Genomic DNA, 16622 nt, shown 5'->3' with positions numbered 1-16622 from the left:
TTATTAAGTGTATTCTTATAAGTGATAATACTATATACAAAGAAAACATATTTACAAGTAAATACACATTCCTTTTGGCAATTTTAAAGTTTTATCAGATTTCCTGATAATTTTTCTGTATTTTGGTGATAAATTAAGCTACAGATAGACCAAAGCAATTTGTAATTGATTTTTACAATACATTTATTTCAGTGTAATGTAGATTTTAATTCAAGTTGCAAAATGCATTATACTGTTGAGTGGTGTAATGATGAAAAAGTTATGTATGCAAGTTGAAACTATCTTCAAATGTTTATTGATTCTAATGCAAATTTTGAAGTGTTTTTATTTTTCAATTTTATGGCAACCTAAATTGAATTACTTGGAAATATTACTATGAATACTTGCTACTGGTGAAGTGTATTACTCATGAGATGCCTCCTGCTGATTTTCTGTGATAAGAAAATAGGCAGTTGTTCTTTGCACGACTTTTAAAAAAATGACCCTGCACATGCTGATCACTGTCATCTATCCAGCCATAATTTCCATTGACTAAAGTGGAAGTGGAAGCTGCTTCATTCCTTGGAGACCTGGAGGCTGCAAATGCCCCATTTTCTGTTTTTCATACAGCAAACTTCCTACTGAACTCAAGGACTTCTTTTGGCTAGACACTGGTATGAACTCACATGTCTGTTTCAGAGGAGGAAAACCTGTATATACAATGTCTTCTGTACTCAGGTCTGTCATGTGGAACACTGGTATTGGTATTTATTTATAACCTAATAGCACATCCCAAACTCTTAAGTTTTAAATACTGTAAGTATTTTAGTCACAGCTAAGTAATACATTGGTAATACTTTGTGTTTTTCTGAGTAGAAAAGGAATTGCTCTTTTTTCCTTTTAAATTTGCTTTTCCGGTGCTTTATATACTTAATATTGAAGTGAAAAATCAAGAACAGTTTTACTTAGGATTAGTGGGTAATTCTGTTTATGAATTATGAGCATAAAATTGTCTGCCTTTTGAATGGAGACTTTCTGTCAAATAATTTAAAACAATATAAGCGGTTTTTTAATTGAGAAGGATGATCCTGAAAGATGGTGAAAAGCAGAGGAAGTTGAGAGAAGAGTGATGTCGTCCTGGCATGGATTTACAAGAGGGCTTCCACTATTGACATCCATTGATTTTATTTCTCATTGCTCCCACCTGTAGAAAGCTCTTACAGTGGTAGTAGATACACTAGAGTAGTATATTTAAGAAGCCAAGACAGAAAACTTTGTTCTTACATGCATTTTAAAAAGCCCACAAAACACAGAGTAACACAAAACCCACAGCCACCACCTGATTACAGCTAGGAGAGACATGTTAGTGCTAGTGGCATCAAACCTTTCTCCTGAATTGATATACCTCAAATCCAATGAAAAAGCTGTTTCAAAAATCCTCCAGAACCATAAAGCAGAACCATCCTCTGAAATGGCCGTAGGTTTTCCAGTGCATAACTGAGTTTTAAGTTGCCATTTGGAAAGAGGTTATGTACAGACAGAACCAGAATTTAATGTCTTGTTAGAATCACATATTCCCAGTGATAGTGGGTGCTGCAAGGCTGCATTTTTCAAAATGTGTTGCAATACTGAGATCTGTGAATTTGGGACACCCTGTGGGCATAACATTGGGTTATTTAGTTTTAGAAATGTGGTGTCAGTAATCCCAGCAGGATGTGCATCAGTGAGATCCATAATGTTAAGTGTTTCATGAATCATTCAGAGTAACACATCAGAAGTCTGATAATGCACAGTTTGGCACAGTGTATGACAGAGAAGAATGTGTTAGTTTGAAATATTAATTTTAATTTTCTAAATTCACTTTTCACAACATGGACAACTTCTTTTTGCACCTTGGAAGGGAGGCAGGGCAATTATTTCTGTATTCCCATTAGCACTTTCAGTGAGTCTTTTAAAAATTGTTTTCACCTTTTTTTAAAGAATCTGTGAAATACTTTGTTCTTTCCTTCTTCCTCCTACTGTAAAATTCCTTGTTAAACTTTCAGGAGCAAAGTTCTTTCAACAACCTGCTTCACCTTAACAAAAAGCCAGCAATCCCAAAAGATTTACATGTCCAATGAATTGTCTTACTGCAACCAAAGATGCTACTTGTGTGAGTAAACTTAAATGAATATGCAAGTGTTGCAAGAGCAGGGCCCAAGTCAAAAGTAGTGACCAGGTCACTGGATGTTTATGATAGAAAATGAGGGATGACTGGGGGAGGAAAATAGCCATGTGGTTGTGGATTACTTGAGTTGTTGTGGCAAAAGGAAATTATGTAATTTGAAACTGCACTTTTTTTCTTCTAGCTGTCTCCCTTTTTCCTGCTTTGCCAATATTGTGGTGTCTCACTCGGCTGCCTCGTTTTCCAGCAGACAGGATGCATTTGAGTGCTAATATAATCTAAAATACTGAATTGTGAACTCTATTGCATTAAATGCCATTTGTGACAGGTTCCAGGGTGCCCTGGCCACTCTGCAGGCATTGTACAAACAGTGCTGACTTTGATGCCATGTTTTTCTCAGCCCAGCTGCTGGAACAGTTTGGTAACTCTGACTGTAGCAAGCGGTTGATGTGTTCTTACAGGAACATCATTTAAAGTTCAACAACACTCCTGCTGCCTCTGAAAGGTATAAGAGAAAGACCTTTCCCTTGTATCTCAAGTCCAGATTTTCTTTGATGCAACCTCTGTTCCCCTTACCATTACTCCCCTCATTTCACTGAGCACAGGGACAAAATGATGCTTGTTATTATAATATTAACCTAATGAAATCATTGTTCACAGAGATTATTTCTCAGTGGCACTGAGTACCTTCAGTTGTTTCATCACATAGGCTTAATAAACACCTTGTGCTGCAGCAAGTAGTTCACATTTATATTCCAGTATGAAATAGATTTAGTAATAGGAACCTGTGTACAAATTCCTGGCACATCTTCAAAGTGGCATCTTTATTAGGGAAGGCAGCTTTACATTAAGCTAAGAGCATCATAACAAATATAATACTTGAGATAGTTATTTCTCCAACTATAAACTAATGCCAATACAGAAGTAAGATGAGATCTGTACTTAGAGCAGATGCCTGAAATTGTACAGTTGTAGTTATAAAGTGATGCATGGTTTTATATACTTTAAATATCAGCATTTTTTAAGAAACAAAATGCTTATAATACTGTATTTAAAATATTGTCACTTTTACAGCTTTTAATCATATATCTAACATTTTTCTGATCTGAATATCCACATCTATAATGAGGATAAGTAAGTATGCTGATGTTATTTACCTTAAAAAGTATAAATTGCTTACTTAATGTTATGACAATAGTTCTTATCTTTTTATCATTAGTTTTTAATGCCAAAACATTTAATCTCTTTATGCTGTAATGAATTGTAGAAGTATTTTTATTATAGACAATGTTTTTTCCTCCATAATAGGATTTTAAATAAGTTCTTAGCAACTATGGCTCACAGCTCTATAGAGCACTGAAAATCCTTCCAGTTCTGGGACTTCTGCTAAAAGGAAAGTGTACGTTTTTCCTGTGTTAGACACATCCATTTTGAATGAAGGTACTGGTGCTTTCCAGTTTGAGACCTGATGTGTAATGTTTGGGTAAAGGTCCCCTGTGGTCAGGGCAGCTCAGGGAGTGCATTTGGAACTTGGTGTCACAGCAGCCTTGGGGAGCTGCATGGGCACAGTGAGGAGTGCATGGACAGACACTGCAAACCAGCTCAATTCAGCACAGGACATTTTATGATTCAGCACTGCCTCATTACAGCAAGGAACACTTGATCTGGTATTTAAATTTTAAAAAATAGACCAAAAGAATAATGTTTCTTAGGAAATCATTGCTTGGTGTTTCTCTTGAGTTTCACTTATATAACTGTGTGAACCTGAGCAGAGCTAGTGTAAAATTCTTACCAGTTAGCACTCTTCCTTGGGGAGTGGAAAACTTTTTGGCACCTCTTGCCTAGAAAAGTAGAAGAGTAAGAGCACAGAGGGTGTCACTGTGTCTCTTGGAATGCAAGTACCTTTATCCATGGGAAAACATGCCTACTGATGTCTGTAGGTAGCACCCTTCTCCTGAGTTCCTTTCCTTTTATATGGCATAAAAGATGGTCCTTATATTTACCCCATTGTGTATCCTCACCTGTCACCTGCAGAAAACTGGCACAATTGTGAATGAAGCCATTTCAGTTTTCAGGGAAACTTACTGTTACTTCTGTATCTTGGGCAGGCTAAAGGTACCATAAACAACAGCTGTCAGTACTATTTAGCACTGACCCAAAGTGCTGAAAGGCTTTTGTGGGGAAAAACATGGGAAAAAACCCCTGTGAGTATTTTTGAAAGAGCTTCTGGATATGTTAGGTCTATTCCTTTCCTTTTGACAATTTTGGGGCAGCTGCAGTGGTTAATTCCTCCCTTTCCTGTTGACCAAGCTCAAGCACAATCTCGTTTAGTAGTTCTTTTATCCTCTTGATGCTCTTTATCCATGTTTTACAATGTCTGACCTTTGTTAGTTGGCCAGTTCTTCCCAGTGTTTTGTTTTCTGGTTAATGTACACTAATATGGTGCTATTACAGTGTTTGGTAGAATGACTTACAAAGAAAGAAAAATTTCATTTTTCTTCTGTACACAAGCATTACTCGAAGTTAAACATAACTAATGGATTCTGACATGTGTTTTAACAGTTGTTCTTTACCAAACTTACATGTTGGCCTGTACAATTCATTGAAGTTGTTCTGACAGTTACATTTTACAGAGTGGAAAGATACAGCCAGGCTGAACGACACACTGTGTACATGTCCTTATGATGGGAGTTCCTCATGATGAATGTTTCCGTGATTCATGTTTTTATAAGGAATGCCAAAGGGATGACTATGGATACATCACTTGTCATAACTTGTAGTTCAGTTAACAATAGTGAAGTAACAGTTTAAAAAAACAGCTATTGTACAGGAATGTTTAATTATGTTTGCTTTGCAAGCCTTCAAGCAGGCATGACATGGGATGTGCTAGACATGTCTCGTGACTTTTGAATGGCTGGGGTAAAAGGGCTACCGCAAGGAAGAGCAGATTTGTGAATCACTCCTCCCTGCAAACATTCCTGCAGCAATACATTCTGTTCCCTCTGCACACCTTTTGGACAGCCTTGGAAGCTGTCTTTTAACTCCAGTGCTGCTCTGCAGTGCTCAGTGGGTGCAAATACATCGATGGAACTACAAAGAGGGAAATGATTCCTATCTCTTGGGACTTCTCAGAGGACACAGAGCAGAGCACAGCACTGTAGTGGTACGAGGGCTTGAGGCTGCTGCTGCCATCAGCAGCATGGAAAGCAGGAGTGGCTTTGGGAGTATGAAAGTGGGCAGAAGGAAGTCATTTTCATAATGCATGGAGTCACTTCAGTCCCATGTTAGGAATGGCTTCTCTAGACTGACAGTACAGCTATTTCTTGATAAAAATGGATGATTGGAGTAGAACCAGTGAGAGAATGTCTACAACAGGACCAAACAGGAAGGCTCTAAAGCCTTCCTGTTAGTGCATTTCCTTGTAGGAAGGAATTAAATTCATAATAAGAAGTATGGATAATTATTATAATTACTAGAAATAATAAGACCAGGATCATAAAGAAGAATTGCTTGCACCAATTTCCAATTTAGCCTGTTACTCTGCAGCAACTTGAAAGAGGCCTGATTTACAAACAAGGCAAAAGAATTCTGCTTCTGTTTCCAAAACATAATACCTTAAACAACAAACACCATGAACAATGTCTTGTTCATGACAACAGGATGTCATGAACAAGAGGAGGAAACTGTCTGGTGAACTTGTACAGGACGAGTTAACAGAATAGTAATCTCAAATATGGCATCTGGTCTAAATCTGTTGTATTCTATCCTACTTATGCAAGAACTGTGAATCTGGTTTGACAACTATCATTAGGCAAAGTGTTTTTCTGAAGAATAGAAGAATTTTTTCTTTCTGTTCTTTGAAAGGTTTCATCCCTTCCTCCAGGCTAATTTCTATCCTATTCCCTACTAGGACGTGATACATTCATGCAATTTTGCAAACACATGTGAGAGGCCATTTTTGACCCCAAAACTGTGACAAAGTTGGTAAAAACAGAGCTACCTGGAGAAGATAATGATACATCAGTAATTATCTGGTGTCCAAAAAGATGAGAAATAGGAAATAATTATATATTGAAAATTAGACTGTAGTTTAAGGAATATTTTCTTAAGCAAAAAGGAGATATCCATCAGTTCCTTTGTACCACTATTGTCCATGTCTGTAAATAAACTGTATCACTGTTGCAGGCTATTTTAATCAGCATCCACATAGAAGCATTCATCCTAATATTAAGTAAGGTTTGAAGAGACCTATAAATATCTTGCTGCATAGAGTGAAGGCAAAGACATCATTCTGGATGTTTGATTAGGATAGCTGAAAATTTCAAATTTAAGGTATTGCATTAAAGAGGATGAATTCTCTGAGAGGTCGTGAGAAGGTGTAATGATTCTACAGTTATGCATCTCTTGATACATCTGATTTTATTTAATAAATAGTGAAAACAGCAACATTCTCAGTACTTTTTGAAGAAATGTGGGAAGTTTTGTTCTGTAGTTGTAATGCTCAACTGCATCTTTTCATCAAGTACAGAGGAAGAAATCAGAAAATGTGCTCTTACTAAATTGTAAGGATACTTTGTATGCTGCTTAAAATAAGCTGATAATGATATTGTCTGATGCAACCTAAGAATTTTCATGCTTTCATTTTAGTTTAAGAAATCCTATAATGAGAGTTCTACTCTGTTAAATCAAGAAATGGATAAATGTTCAAATACTGGCTTTCCTAAATTCCACCACCCCAAAAGATTTTTCTCATTTCTGCAGTTCACAGCTCCTCTCCACATCTTTCTGTGCCAATACTAAATCAAGATGTTACATTCTTTTTGGTGTGAATGAAAATGTGGTGAGAGATCCTGGATGAAAAGTCCTATAATTCATGAATTCATAACTCTAATCCAGGATCTACTACCCATGAGAACCAAAACTAAGTATGTATTTTTATATTTGGGCTTTCTAAAGGCTCTTAGGTTACTTCAGTTCCAGGCAGGGAAAGGAATAAAGAAATGGACAATCTCTTCAGAATTTTCCATATGCTTTGTTCAGAGAATGGCAGATCAAGTGTTTTAAACAAAGAAAGGAAGGAAACTTTGATTTCTTGCCAAGAGATTGAAACCTCCTGATCTTTTGCCAAGCTAGTTTATTTTGCTGCCAACAGTTTCCTCACCTTAAACAGCTCCTTTTCATCTGTAAAGCCAAGTGCTGTGAAAGAAACAGGCTCTGCAGAATGGCAACACTAAGAATCTGCCCTAGTTTATGTAGGGACAGATTCACTTTCCAATTTTGATATGAACCTGAAAACACAATTCTAAGCAATGAATCACCTCAGATGATCTGTAAGCAAATTTTACTTTTTTCTCCAAGTGCATCAAAGTTACTGGCTTTGTGAATGTTGATCTCTTATTGCACGGGGAATTACTTTATTGCTTTTGCTATTGATTTTCAGGATTCCCTACCTTCTGTAAATCCCTGATTTCAGGATTCCATATCCTCTGTATTAAAAAAAAAAAAAAAGCTGAGATTTACTAAATTTAAGAAACTGAACTCCTTTGAAGTGAATGCATCAGTTCTGAAACTTAATCTCCTTTAAAACTGTTGAGTTAGTTATTGTAGTTACACCATATCCTCAGTGGTTGTAGTTGTGATTTCAGTGCACTCTCTAAGCAGATATGCAGCACAAGTTCTTAGATATTTCACTATTCCTTTTTCAGTGAGAAGAGCAAGATGATGAAGATGTTTGGTAAAGTCTGAAGTCAAAGGCTGGCCATGGCTACCATATGACAAGGTTTTTAGTTTTATTATGCTAATAGACCTAAGACCAGATATGTGTGATGAAATTATCTTCTGTGTAGTAATAGAGTACAAATCTTGCACGCCCTTCAGCGTGTTGTCCCAATCATATTATGCAGGGCTAATTAATTGAGGACTTAATCATCTACAGGTATCTGTTTAGTCTTTAGCTGAGAGTAAAACAGAGGGAAAATTTTTAATTGGAGAACTGTAAATTAAAACAGTAATGAAAATACTAATTTTGAGGGGAGAAAGTTGTAATTTGTGAGCTGTATTAACAAACATATTCCAGTTTTTGTCTGGATGGACACAAGGATAATTTGTAATTCTGAGATCCATGTAATGGTCAATGTTCCAGACTGTAAAGTATAGTTCTGAAATGACCATCATATTGATATTATCTGAAAAAAAGTCATTTTGAAATCAGTTTAAGACAGGATATGCAGGAGCTTAAATCTTCACTTTAATCAGGAGTGGCAGTAAATGCATTAATTGTGTTCTGTTCCTGCAATCTTCCGGTAAGGAGAAAAATAGACTCATTCTGTAAAAGCTATTCTTTTAAATGAACAATGCCCTTTTTTTTTTTTTTTTTTTTTTTTTACAATGGCAACAGAGCAAATACTGCATGAATCTTTCTTTTCTCCTTGGAAATACTTTCTGATTTATAGTAAATCAAGTGAACAACCCTCTATATTAATTTGTTTTTTCCTTTATATAGCTAGCAGACTGCAATTAATGCATGTTCCAGCAGAACTGATAGATAAGAATGAATAAATGTTTCAGACTTTGCCACACATCTATGGGTCACCTAGATGAAAATATTTGGACTGTTTAGAAGAAATGTATTTATTTTTTACAGTAAGTGAAAACTCTCCTGAAGCCTACAACCAGCAGGCAAAGGCCAGGGCACCTAAAGTAATTGTACATACAAAGCAACTGCAATGAACTTTTGTGTACCCATCTCTAGAGGGATGGTTTACCTACCAATTTCTCAGTTGCTCAAGTTACAATTTATAGATTACTGCGCAGTCATTTGTATAATTTCTGTTTCTAGTGACAACACAAATGGTTTTGTCAACATAAAGGGCTTTTATTTCACTGGAGAAGCAAAGCAATGGGGAGGGAGACACAAGGAGAGCCAAGGAAACAGCTTGAGAGCACAGTATATGTGCCCAGAAGAACTCAATTAAAAATACTTGTTTTTTATAAGGGTCTCTGTGGTCACAGATGCTTATCTGTGTAGTACTAAGTGACACCCTAAGGATTTTTTGGGTTATTCTGCTGCTTCAAGTTCAGACTGCAGCATTTTTATTTACTTTATGCTTTATATTAACCCTTTTTAGAACAGGGAAATGTCTTAGAGAAAGAAAAAAACCTATTTTAACTATATGGTAGGACACACCCTTATGAAAACACATTGTCCTTCTTTTCTGACTTGAGCAACAGACATGAGTTCTAATAAAAGAATAATTCAGATTTCGAGGTGCCAAAATGATTTCTTCTGAGATTAGTTGTTGAAAAGCAAAACAAGTAGTGTACTGAACCCTGCACTACTTGACTCAAGCTGAACACAAACTTAGAAAAGTACCATGGAAGAAGGGATTTTTTATTTAATAGGAATCCTTATCAGATCATTGTCTCTACAAACTGATTTATTATGTATTATTTGACCCAAAATAAGTAAAAATCTTTTGTCTAGGAAACAGCAGAGTTATGTATCTCACAGGGTAAAAGCTCAGAAGCAGCCCTGGAAATCTCTGTAAATGCACTCAGAATCTCTGCATAAGCCAGAAGCAAAGCAAAAGCTACTAAAAAAGCTACTAAAATAAATACAGTCTTTGTCCCATCATTAACTTGTTATTTTCCACCTGTGCATCAATACCAGGTTAAGAAGTCTGTCCCAAATTTATTAAAATGGAAAGACAACAATAATAAAAGTAAAATACTTACACCTTTGTAATTTAATACAATGCAGGAAATTAAAATTAAATTATGATTTTTTGCAAGAGTTACAAGCTTTTTCAAAGTCAATGGCTGAGGACTGCAAATGAGGGTTTGTGTCTTTCTGCTATTGAAATGGCACTCGTGGCAAAACCTGAATCCTCACTGGCTTCCCCTAAATCCAGAATTTCTTAGGTCTGTGTTCATGAACATTATTTAGCAAGAATTGCTGACAATTCCTTATGCTGTATAAACAATTCCTCCTCCAACCTAAATACAGTTTCCAGTGAGTGGCTCACGTGCCTCCCAGTTTACTTAAGGGTATGTATACAAAGATAAGATGAACTGGGTTTGGATCTTGGTGGTATGAATCCTTAATGATTAAATGAAGAGACCTAATTGAAAACCAAGTTTTGAAATTGGGTCTCCTTCTAAGAATATTTTAAAATACAGAACACATACCTACAAGACACATATTACAGCTGCCCTACCTGGACTCCACTGTGGGTCCTGACAGTGGTTGAAGATCTAACAAAAAAATCTGCTCTTAGTGAGCTCATCCAACCACTTGGCAATTACCAAGGAGGGGGAGACAGCTATAATTGTATTTCATGGTCAAATTTAAGATAGATGTTTAGTATTTCCTGATGTAGTATTTATTTGAACACTGTTTGGGGCAATATATAATGGACTTGAGTATGAATTCATTGCTTGTGATCTCGACAACCATTTTCTCTGCAGCCACTTCAGTGTTTTCAATGTGATTAACTTTGTATTTTTCTGTTACACATGGAAGTAATGCCTCTCAAGTATTGGTTAATAAGCTCTAATAAGCTTGCTAATGACCTTTTCTATGTGCCAAATTTGAGCAGTCCATGCTGACATGCAGTGCAAGGACAGCAGCTGTGCAGCAGCCTCAGCACTCCAGATGTGCTCAGTGCAGTGGCCAGCTGTGCTTTGTTTGTGTTTGAATGCTGAGGACACAGCTCTGCTCTTCACAGCTCTTATGAAACACAGTTCCTTCATCTGTCTCATAAATTATCTTCCACACCTGGAAGCTGCACTATGATTTCTGCCAGAAATCACAACCAGGTTTACTCCTGAGCATGGCTGTTAGTACTTTATTTTATCTCTTGTGGAATTACTTTTAAAAATACATTTCTATGGCCCCAGATTTGTTAACAAATAGATCTCAGGTGTAATCAATACATCCTTGTCTGAGCATTAGAATGTGCAATTATATTTGCACAAATCTATGCAGATGGATTTTTATTATAAATTATCTTCTTTTTCTCATGTTAGCAAACAATTTAGCAAATAAATAAAAAATGAAGATTGATGGTATTAGAACAAAGTGCCCATTACAATTACAGCAGCAGAGATCTGCAATAACAAGGATGTAGAACATTTGAGTCTTTTTTAATACTCAGGGTTTGTTTGTAGTTTAAGATTTGATTTCCTCATAGGCTCTGAGATTATAGCAGATCACATTTTGACAGGGTTTTCTTTTGATTTTTCAGTGAACTAGATCCTGCTCCTCCTGCTCAACCACTTCCATTCGTGTATGGCAAGTATCTCTCCCAGCATGGGAGGAGATACAGCAGCTTTGCTGATTATGTGAGCACTCAAGTGTGGATTTTTGTTGGTTTTGTCTGCAGTATGAATCTAAAAAAAACTTTCCCAAGCTGCCATGTTTTAAAAAAATTTCTATTTTCCCATCCTCTTGTAGTAACCACTGTTGCCCTTAAAGTAGATAGAGATAAGTTAAAAGTTCTGTTTAAGGATAATTTCCTTCCTTTCAAAGGATTGCATCTGGCAACTGGAGGTAGAAGAAACATTTTTAGATTGTATTATGATTAGGAAGCAATGGAAAGGGAGGCTGGTTGTACGTGCTTTTTCAAATGTGAGAGAATTTGGAAAATACAAATAAAAATAATTAACAGCCTTTATTGGTGGCCCTGTTGGAAAAAACCTGCTAGCATTTACTGGGAATGAAAGATGCAGGAGCCTGCAGAACCTAAAAGAAATGGGCACACAGATCCTATGTAATTCCAATTATTTTCTATTAGTCCTATAATACTTTCTAATAAAATTCTGCTATAGACTGTGGTGTATCTACTGCCTTTTCACAACCACAGATAGTTAAAAATCAACAAAAATCAATTGCTGAGAGTTTATCATTCTAAGATGATTTAATAATTTGCTGCAAGGATAGCACAGTCTTACCAAAAATGCTGTAAAAAAGTCAGACCAAAAATAGACTAATGGTGGAATTCAGACTAGAAGGAAAATGCTGACTTTGATTTTTCATTTTCAAAGTTCTCTTTTTTCACTTTCCTTTTCAAAAAATCATATAAATAAACAGATTAACTTCCTAGCATGAAAAGGGGATATTATCTCAATTTGTAAGCCTTGTGACTTTGTGTGGGCGTTCCACAATTGTACTTACTATAGGGATACTCCCTACAAGTGAATTTATCAGGAACAGATGGATGTAGGACTTCATGGAAAAAATGCTAAGCATCTGCAGTATCATTTGTGGTTAATGAGAGAGGAAGGTGGTTGGCTTTTTTACAAATCTAGTTCTCACTGAGGGGCAGACATACTCACAAAGACTTAGTAAATAAGCCCAGATAAAAATATCAGTCAGGAGCTGTTCCTGTGTAGCAGCTGGTTCAACATTTTTATAACTTCAGTTTGATGCCACCATCACTAAGGTGTATATCTGTAACACACATTATTTGGATTAGGAAGTAAAATGGATCATACCCAAAGGAGTAGATTACAACACATTTTAGTAGTTAAAGGGGAACTACATTGCAATGGTCTGTATAATACTGTGAACATTCTGCTAAACAGTACATAAAAGCTGGTTTGCTATAATTTTTTTTTTGCTAATGTATGCTCAGAAGGACTAATAATAGGCCTTATGAGTCACAAGCATTCATTAAGTAAGCCACCAGAGTTTAAAAAATGTAACATTTGAGATCTAGTCTGTTTGAAGTGAACAAGAAAATTAATATGTTTTAAGTAATAGTGACTCTTTTAAAAACACTATAATCATATGCTTCTAAATATTTAAGATTCTTTATTCTACACAAAACCATCATGTTAATTACTGGATTAGCAAAAATATCTTTCAAGACCAAATTTGAACCCATCTTCTTGGTTTTGAAACACATATGGAATGCTTGAGTCCCTCAGAGTAGTCCCAAGGGGAAATGTGTTACTTTCACTCGTGGCTGGTTGCTGGGGAAGGCCCACTGCAGGCAGGGGTTTGGTTTGCAGGGAAGAGCTGCCCTTTACTTTACTTGTCCCGTTGGCTTGATTCGGGTGCAATTAAATCAAATTATTTGTTCAAGATCACTAAGGGATTCAGTGACTCAACTGGGGTAAGAAAGCTGGACTGGGAAAACTGAAAATTCTAGTTCCCATGGTGGGATTTCTCAGTACCATTTAAGTAAATTAGAGGGGCAGCTATTGTATTTCAGAGTCATCTGTACAAACTGCTGCATTGTATAGACAAAATTTACATCAGTACGGAAATGCAGATACAGAAGGAAAACTGAATGAAAAAGCTGAACACTTTTATGTGACAGATATCTTAACAGACATACCAGACTGAAACCAGTTTAAATCAAGTTTTGTCTGCCAAAGATTTTTGAATTTGTAGGTATTTCTTTTAGAGAAAAAATTGGTCTTTCTTGCTTGTCTTTAGCCATGTATGAGTCAACTTTTAAAAACTGTATTTTGTAGCCTTACAGGTGTTCAAAGTTAATTTCTCTTGTTTTGCTTTGGTTTTGTTTATTTTTTTTCCTGTTTTTTTAATGACCTAGAGACATGTCAGTACTGCCATGCTGGTATGATACCACTGCTTTTATCAGTAAGATTAGATGACTGCAAAAGACTTCCCTGCTGCCTGTATTGGTTACTGATAAGAGTTGTCATTATCTATGACAGCAGAAGGCAATGACATATGCACATTGGCTCATCATTTGCATCAGAAAATTTGGTGGCAAAGGAATAGTGAAATTTAGTATTTTCTAATGTATTTTCAAGGGCAGAACATAATGCTGCAGCAAGGACAAACTCCTGCAATTTCTTTCTATCCTCTTCCTCCTTCCAAACCTGACCTCACTTCTCCAGGCCTTTCATTCCCTCCAACATCAATTTTTCAACAGTGTTTTGTCCTCATAGACTCTTCATTTCAGCCTCAGTCTCCTGACTTAGCCAGTGCTGGCTTTCTCCTTGGCTTGCTGCCTGAGTCCCCTGCTGAACTCAGGATGTGGTTCTGCCAATCTAATTGTGGGCTGCTACTGAAAGGGGTAGTCCGTCCCGTTCCTCCTACTGTCTGTCCTGGTCTCCCTTGTGAGCTGAGTCAGAAACTAAACTTGTATAGTTCCTTTTCTTTCAGTTCAGCTCTCTGAATCAGGTCATTATGGGGTAAAATGAGCACCAATGCTAAAAATCACAGCCAGGGTTGGAGACAGTGAAATAGGGAGAGGAGGGACCACCTCTTTCAGCAGCACTTGATAATTAATGTGAGTTTCATCATTAAACTGAATTTCCGGCTCCAAACTTCTCACTCTGCCTCTCTTGTGCTTCATTTTCCCCCTTTAGCCCCTCTTCCTTCCCATTTGTCCCTGCCCTTTCTGCTCCAATCCCAGAGATATCCATGAACTAATGCCAGCTGTCTTGCCCAGCTCCCTTTTTTTAATGTGTCAGACCTGTACTTCACTGATGTCTTGTAGACAGACTTTGCCAGTAAGCACCTGTGGTCCCTCACTCAATTGCTGTTTACAAAGTATTAGCTTGAGAGGATAGAAAATGCTTTACCAATTAAGATACCTAATTTTTATAATCTCTTTTCAGACCAGTTTTCATTAAGAAGGTCTTTTACTTGTCCATGAAAAAAATCTGAACTCTGACAACATGTTATAAAATGGATAAAACCCCTGATAGTTATGAAATTCCTACAAATTGAGCTTTCCTCACTTTGAACCCTTTGTATTAAAAATAAGCAGTGAAATAGTTTTCAACAATAGTTAGAGTCTCTTGTTCCTACTGTAAACAAATGCTGAATATCTGGGCAAAAATCTCTGCGTAATGCAAGTCAGCTCCCATTGACTTCACAGGAGTTATCGTGCTATATATGAGAGCAGAATCCTGTCTCTGTGAATAAAGGAGTTCTTTCCAGAGTGAGGGGGCTCTGCACAATGAATGTATTTTTACCAGCCCTTTCTGATTCATTGGCAAACTCCCAAACACAAGAACTGTTTCTGTAGTCTTTCTACTCTCACAATGACACACATTTTCTTTTTCATTTTTAGTGGGAAGTCTTTTGTACGTATTTTTCTCATGAAAACGTGTGTCTTGGTATTTTGTACAATGAAGCAGAAAATATTTTTCAGTCACAATATTTTTGAAGTTGTTCCTTCCTGAGTTTATTGTGTATCTTCTAATTCCAGTTTAAACTGAGCTGAAGGTAAAGAAGCAGATTTGAGCCTGATGTGTACGTCTCCTGCAATTCAAAAGCTGCTTTCAAACGAGACTGGGCAGGCTCCTCTGGAAGTTCCAGCAGCCCCAGGGAACTATCCAAGTCGTGCCAAAGTTGTGTCAGGCTGTGGTCCACCCTAGACCCAAACTAGAAAACAAGGGGATAGCTTTTTACTTTTCAGGAATTCTCCAATGGGCCAAAGTGAAATTCCCTTTAGCAACACACACAAAAAAATCCCCTTGTGCTGAAGAACTGCCCTCTACGGGAGTTTCTGTATTGTTAACAATTACAATCTTGCCTCCTATCATATTTTATTTTTTCCCCAGAGTTCTACATGACAATTTTTAAAAAGAACTTAGCAGGTATGCTTAGGCAATATTTTTAAAGTTTGGAATTTTTTGTGTTATATGATTTACAGTTTTATCATCATCATATCTTATTTTCAAGGTGGTTTTCTTCCTGTTGTGCTCTGGGAAGTAAGTATTACTGATGACACCATTACAAAGATCAGATAAAGCTGCCTCTCCAGAGAAACAAGAAATTGTAAGTTGAGGAGCACTCAGTGCTGAACGGTCTGTGAGATGAGCCTACACTTGACAATGTTCAGACACCCATATTCAGGACCACCAGTACCACTCCCTCATTTCTCTCTGTGGAACCAGCTCAAGTGTTTCAGTAACCACCTGATACACATGACTGGATTTCTTCCAAACCTGAGTTAAAATCTATCTTTAAAAAGTATATCTAATCTCATGTTTAAAACCCAAGCAAATGTATAGCCACTATCTCTGCTGATATAAACTATTTAAATGTTTAATTGCCCTCACAGTTGAGAAATGTCAACATTAGGTTTGTCTTGCTTCAGTTTCCAGCAAATGGACAGCATTGCCTTTGTCAGCCAGGTTGAAAAGGTTATACTATCGAGATCTCTTTCCTGTATTTAAGTACCTTTTCAAAGTAATCCAGTCTTTTGTCAGGTGTTTTTTCTTTCAGAAACTAAATAAGCTGAATTGTGGAAGCTTCATATTCTATGTTAGCTTGTTGTCTGCTCTCTGGATAATTTTTCAGTACTCTTTGAACTATCACTAATATTTCCCTGCTATTGTAAATATCAGAAGTGGCTGCAGGTGTTTTTGTACCATTTCTTCACCAATGTGTGCAAATGTCTGCTTTCTAGAAGACAAGTTTAATGCTCATTCTGGGACTGATGGCTGGGCCTGGACTCTCACAGGAACCATGTGGCAGATCAGGCTGTCC

This window comes from Ammospiza nelsoni, chromosome 10 (genome assembly GCF_027579445.1).
Source record: "Ammospiza nelsoni isolate bAmmNel1 chromosome 10, bAmmNel1.pri, whole genome shotgun sequence".
Taxonomy (NCBI): Eukaryota; Metazoa; Chordata; class Aves; order Passeriformes; family Passerellidae; genus Ammospiza; species Ammospiza nelsoni.
Note: the sequence above shows the minus strand (reverse complement) of the source record.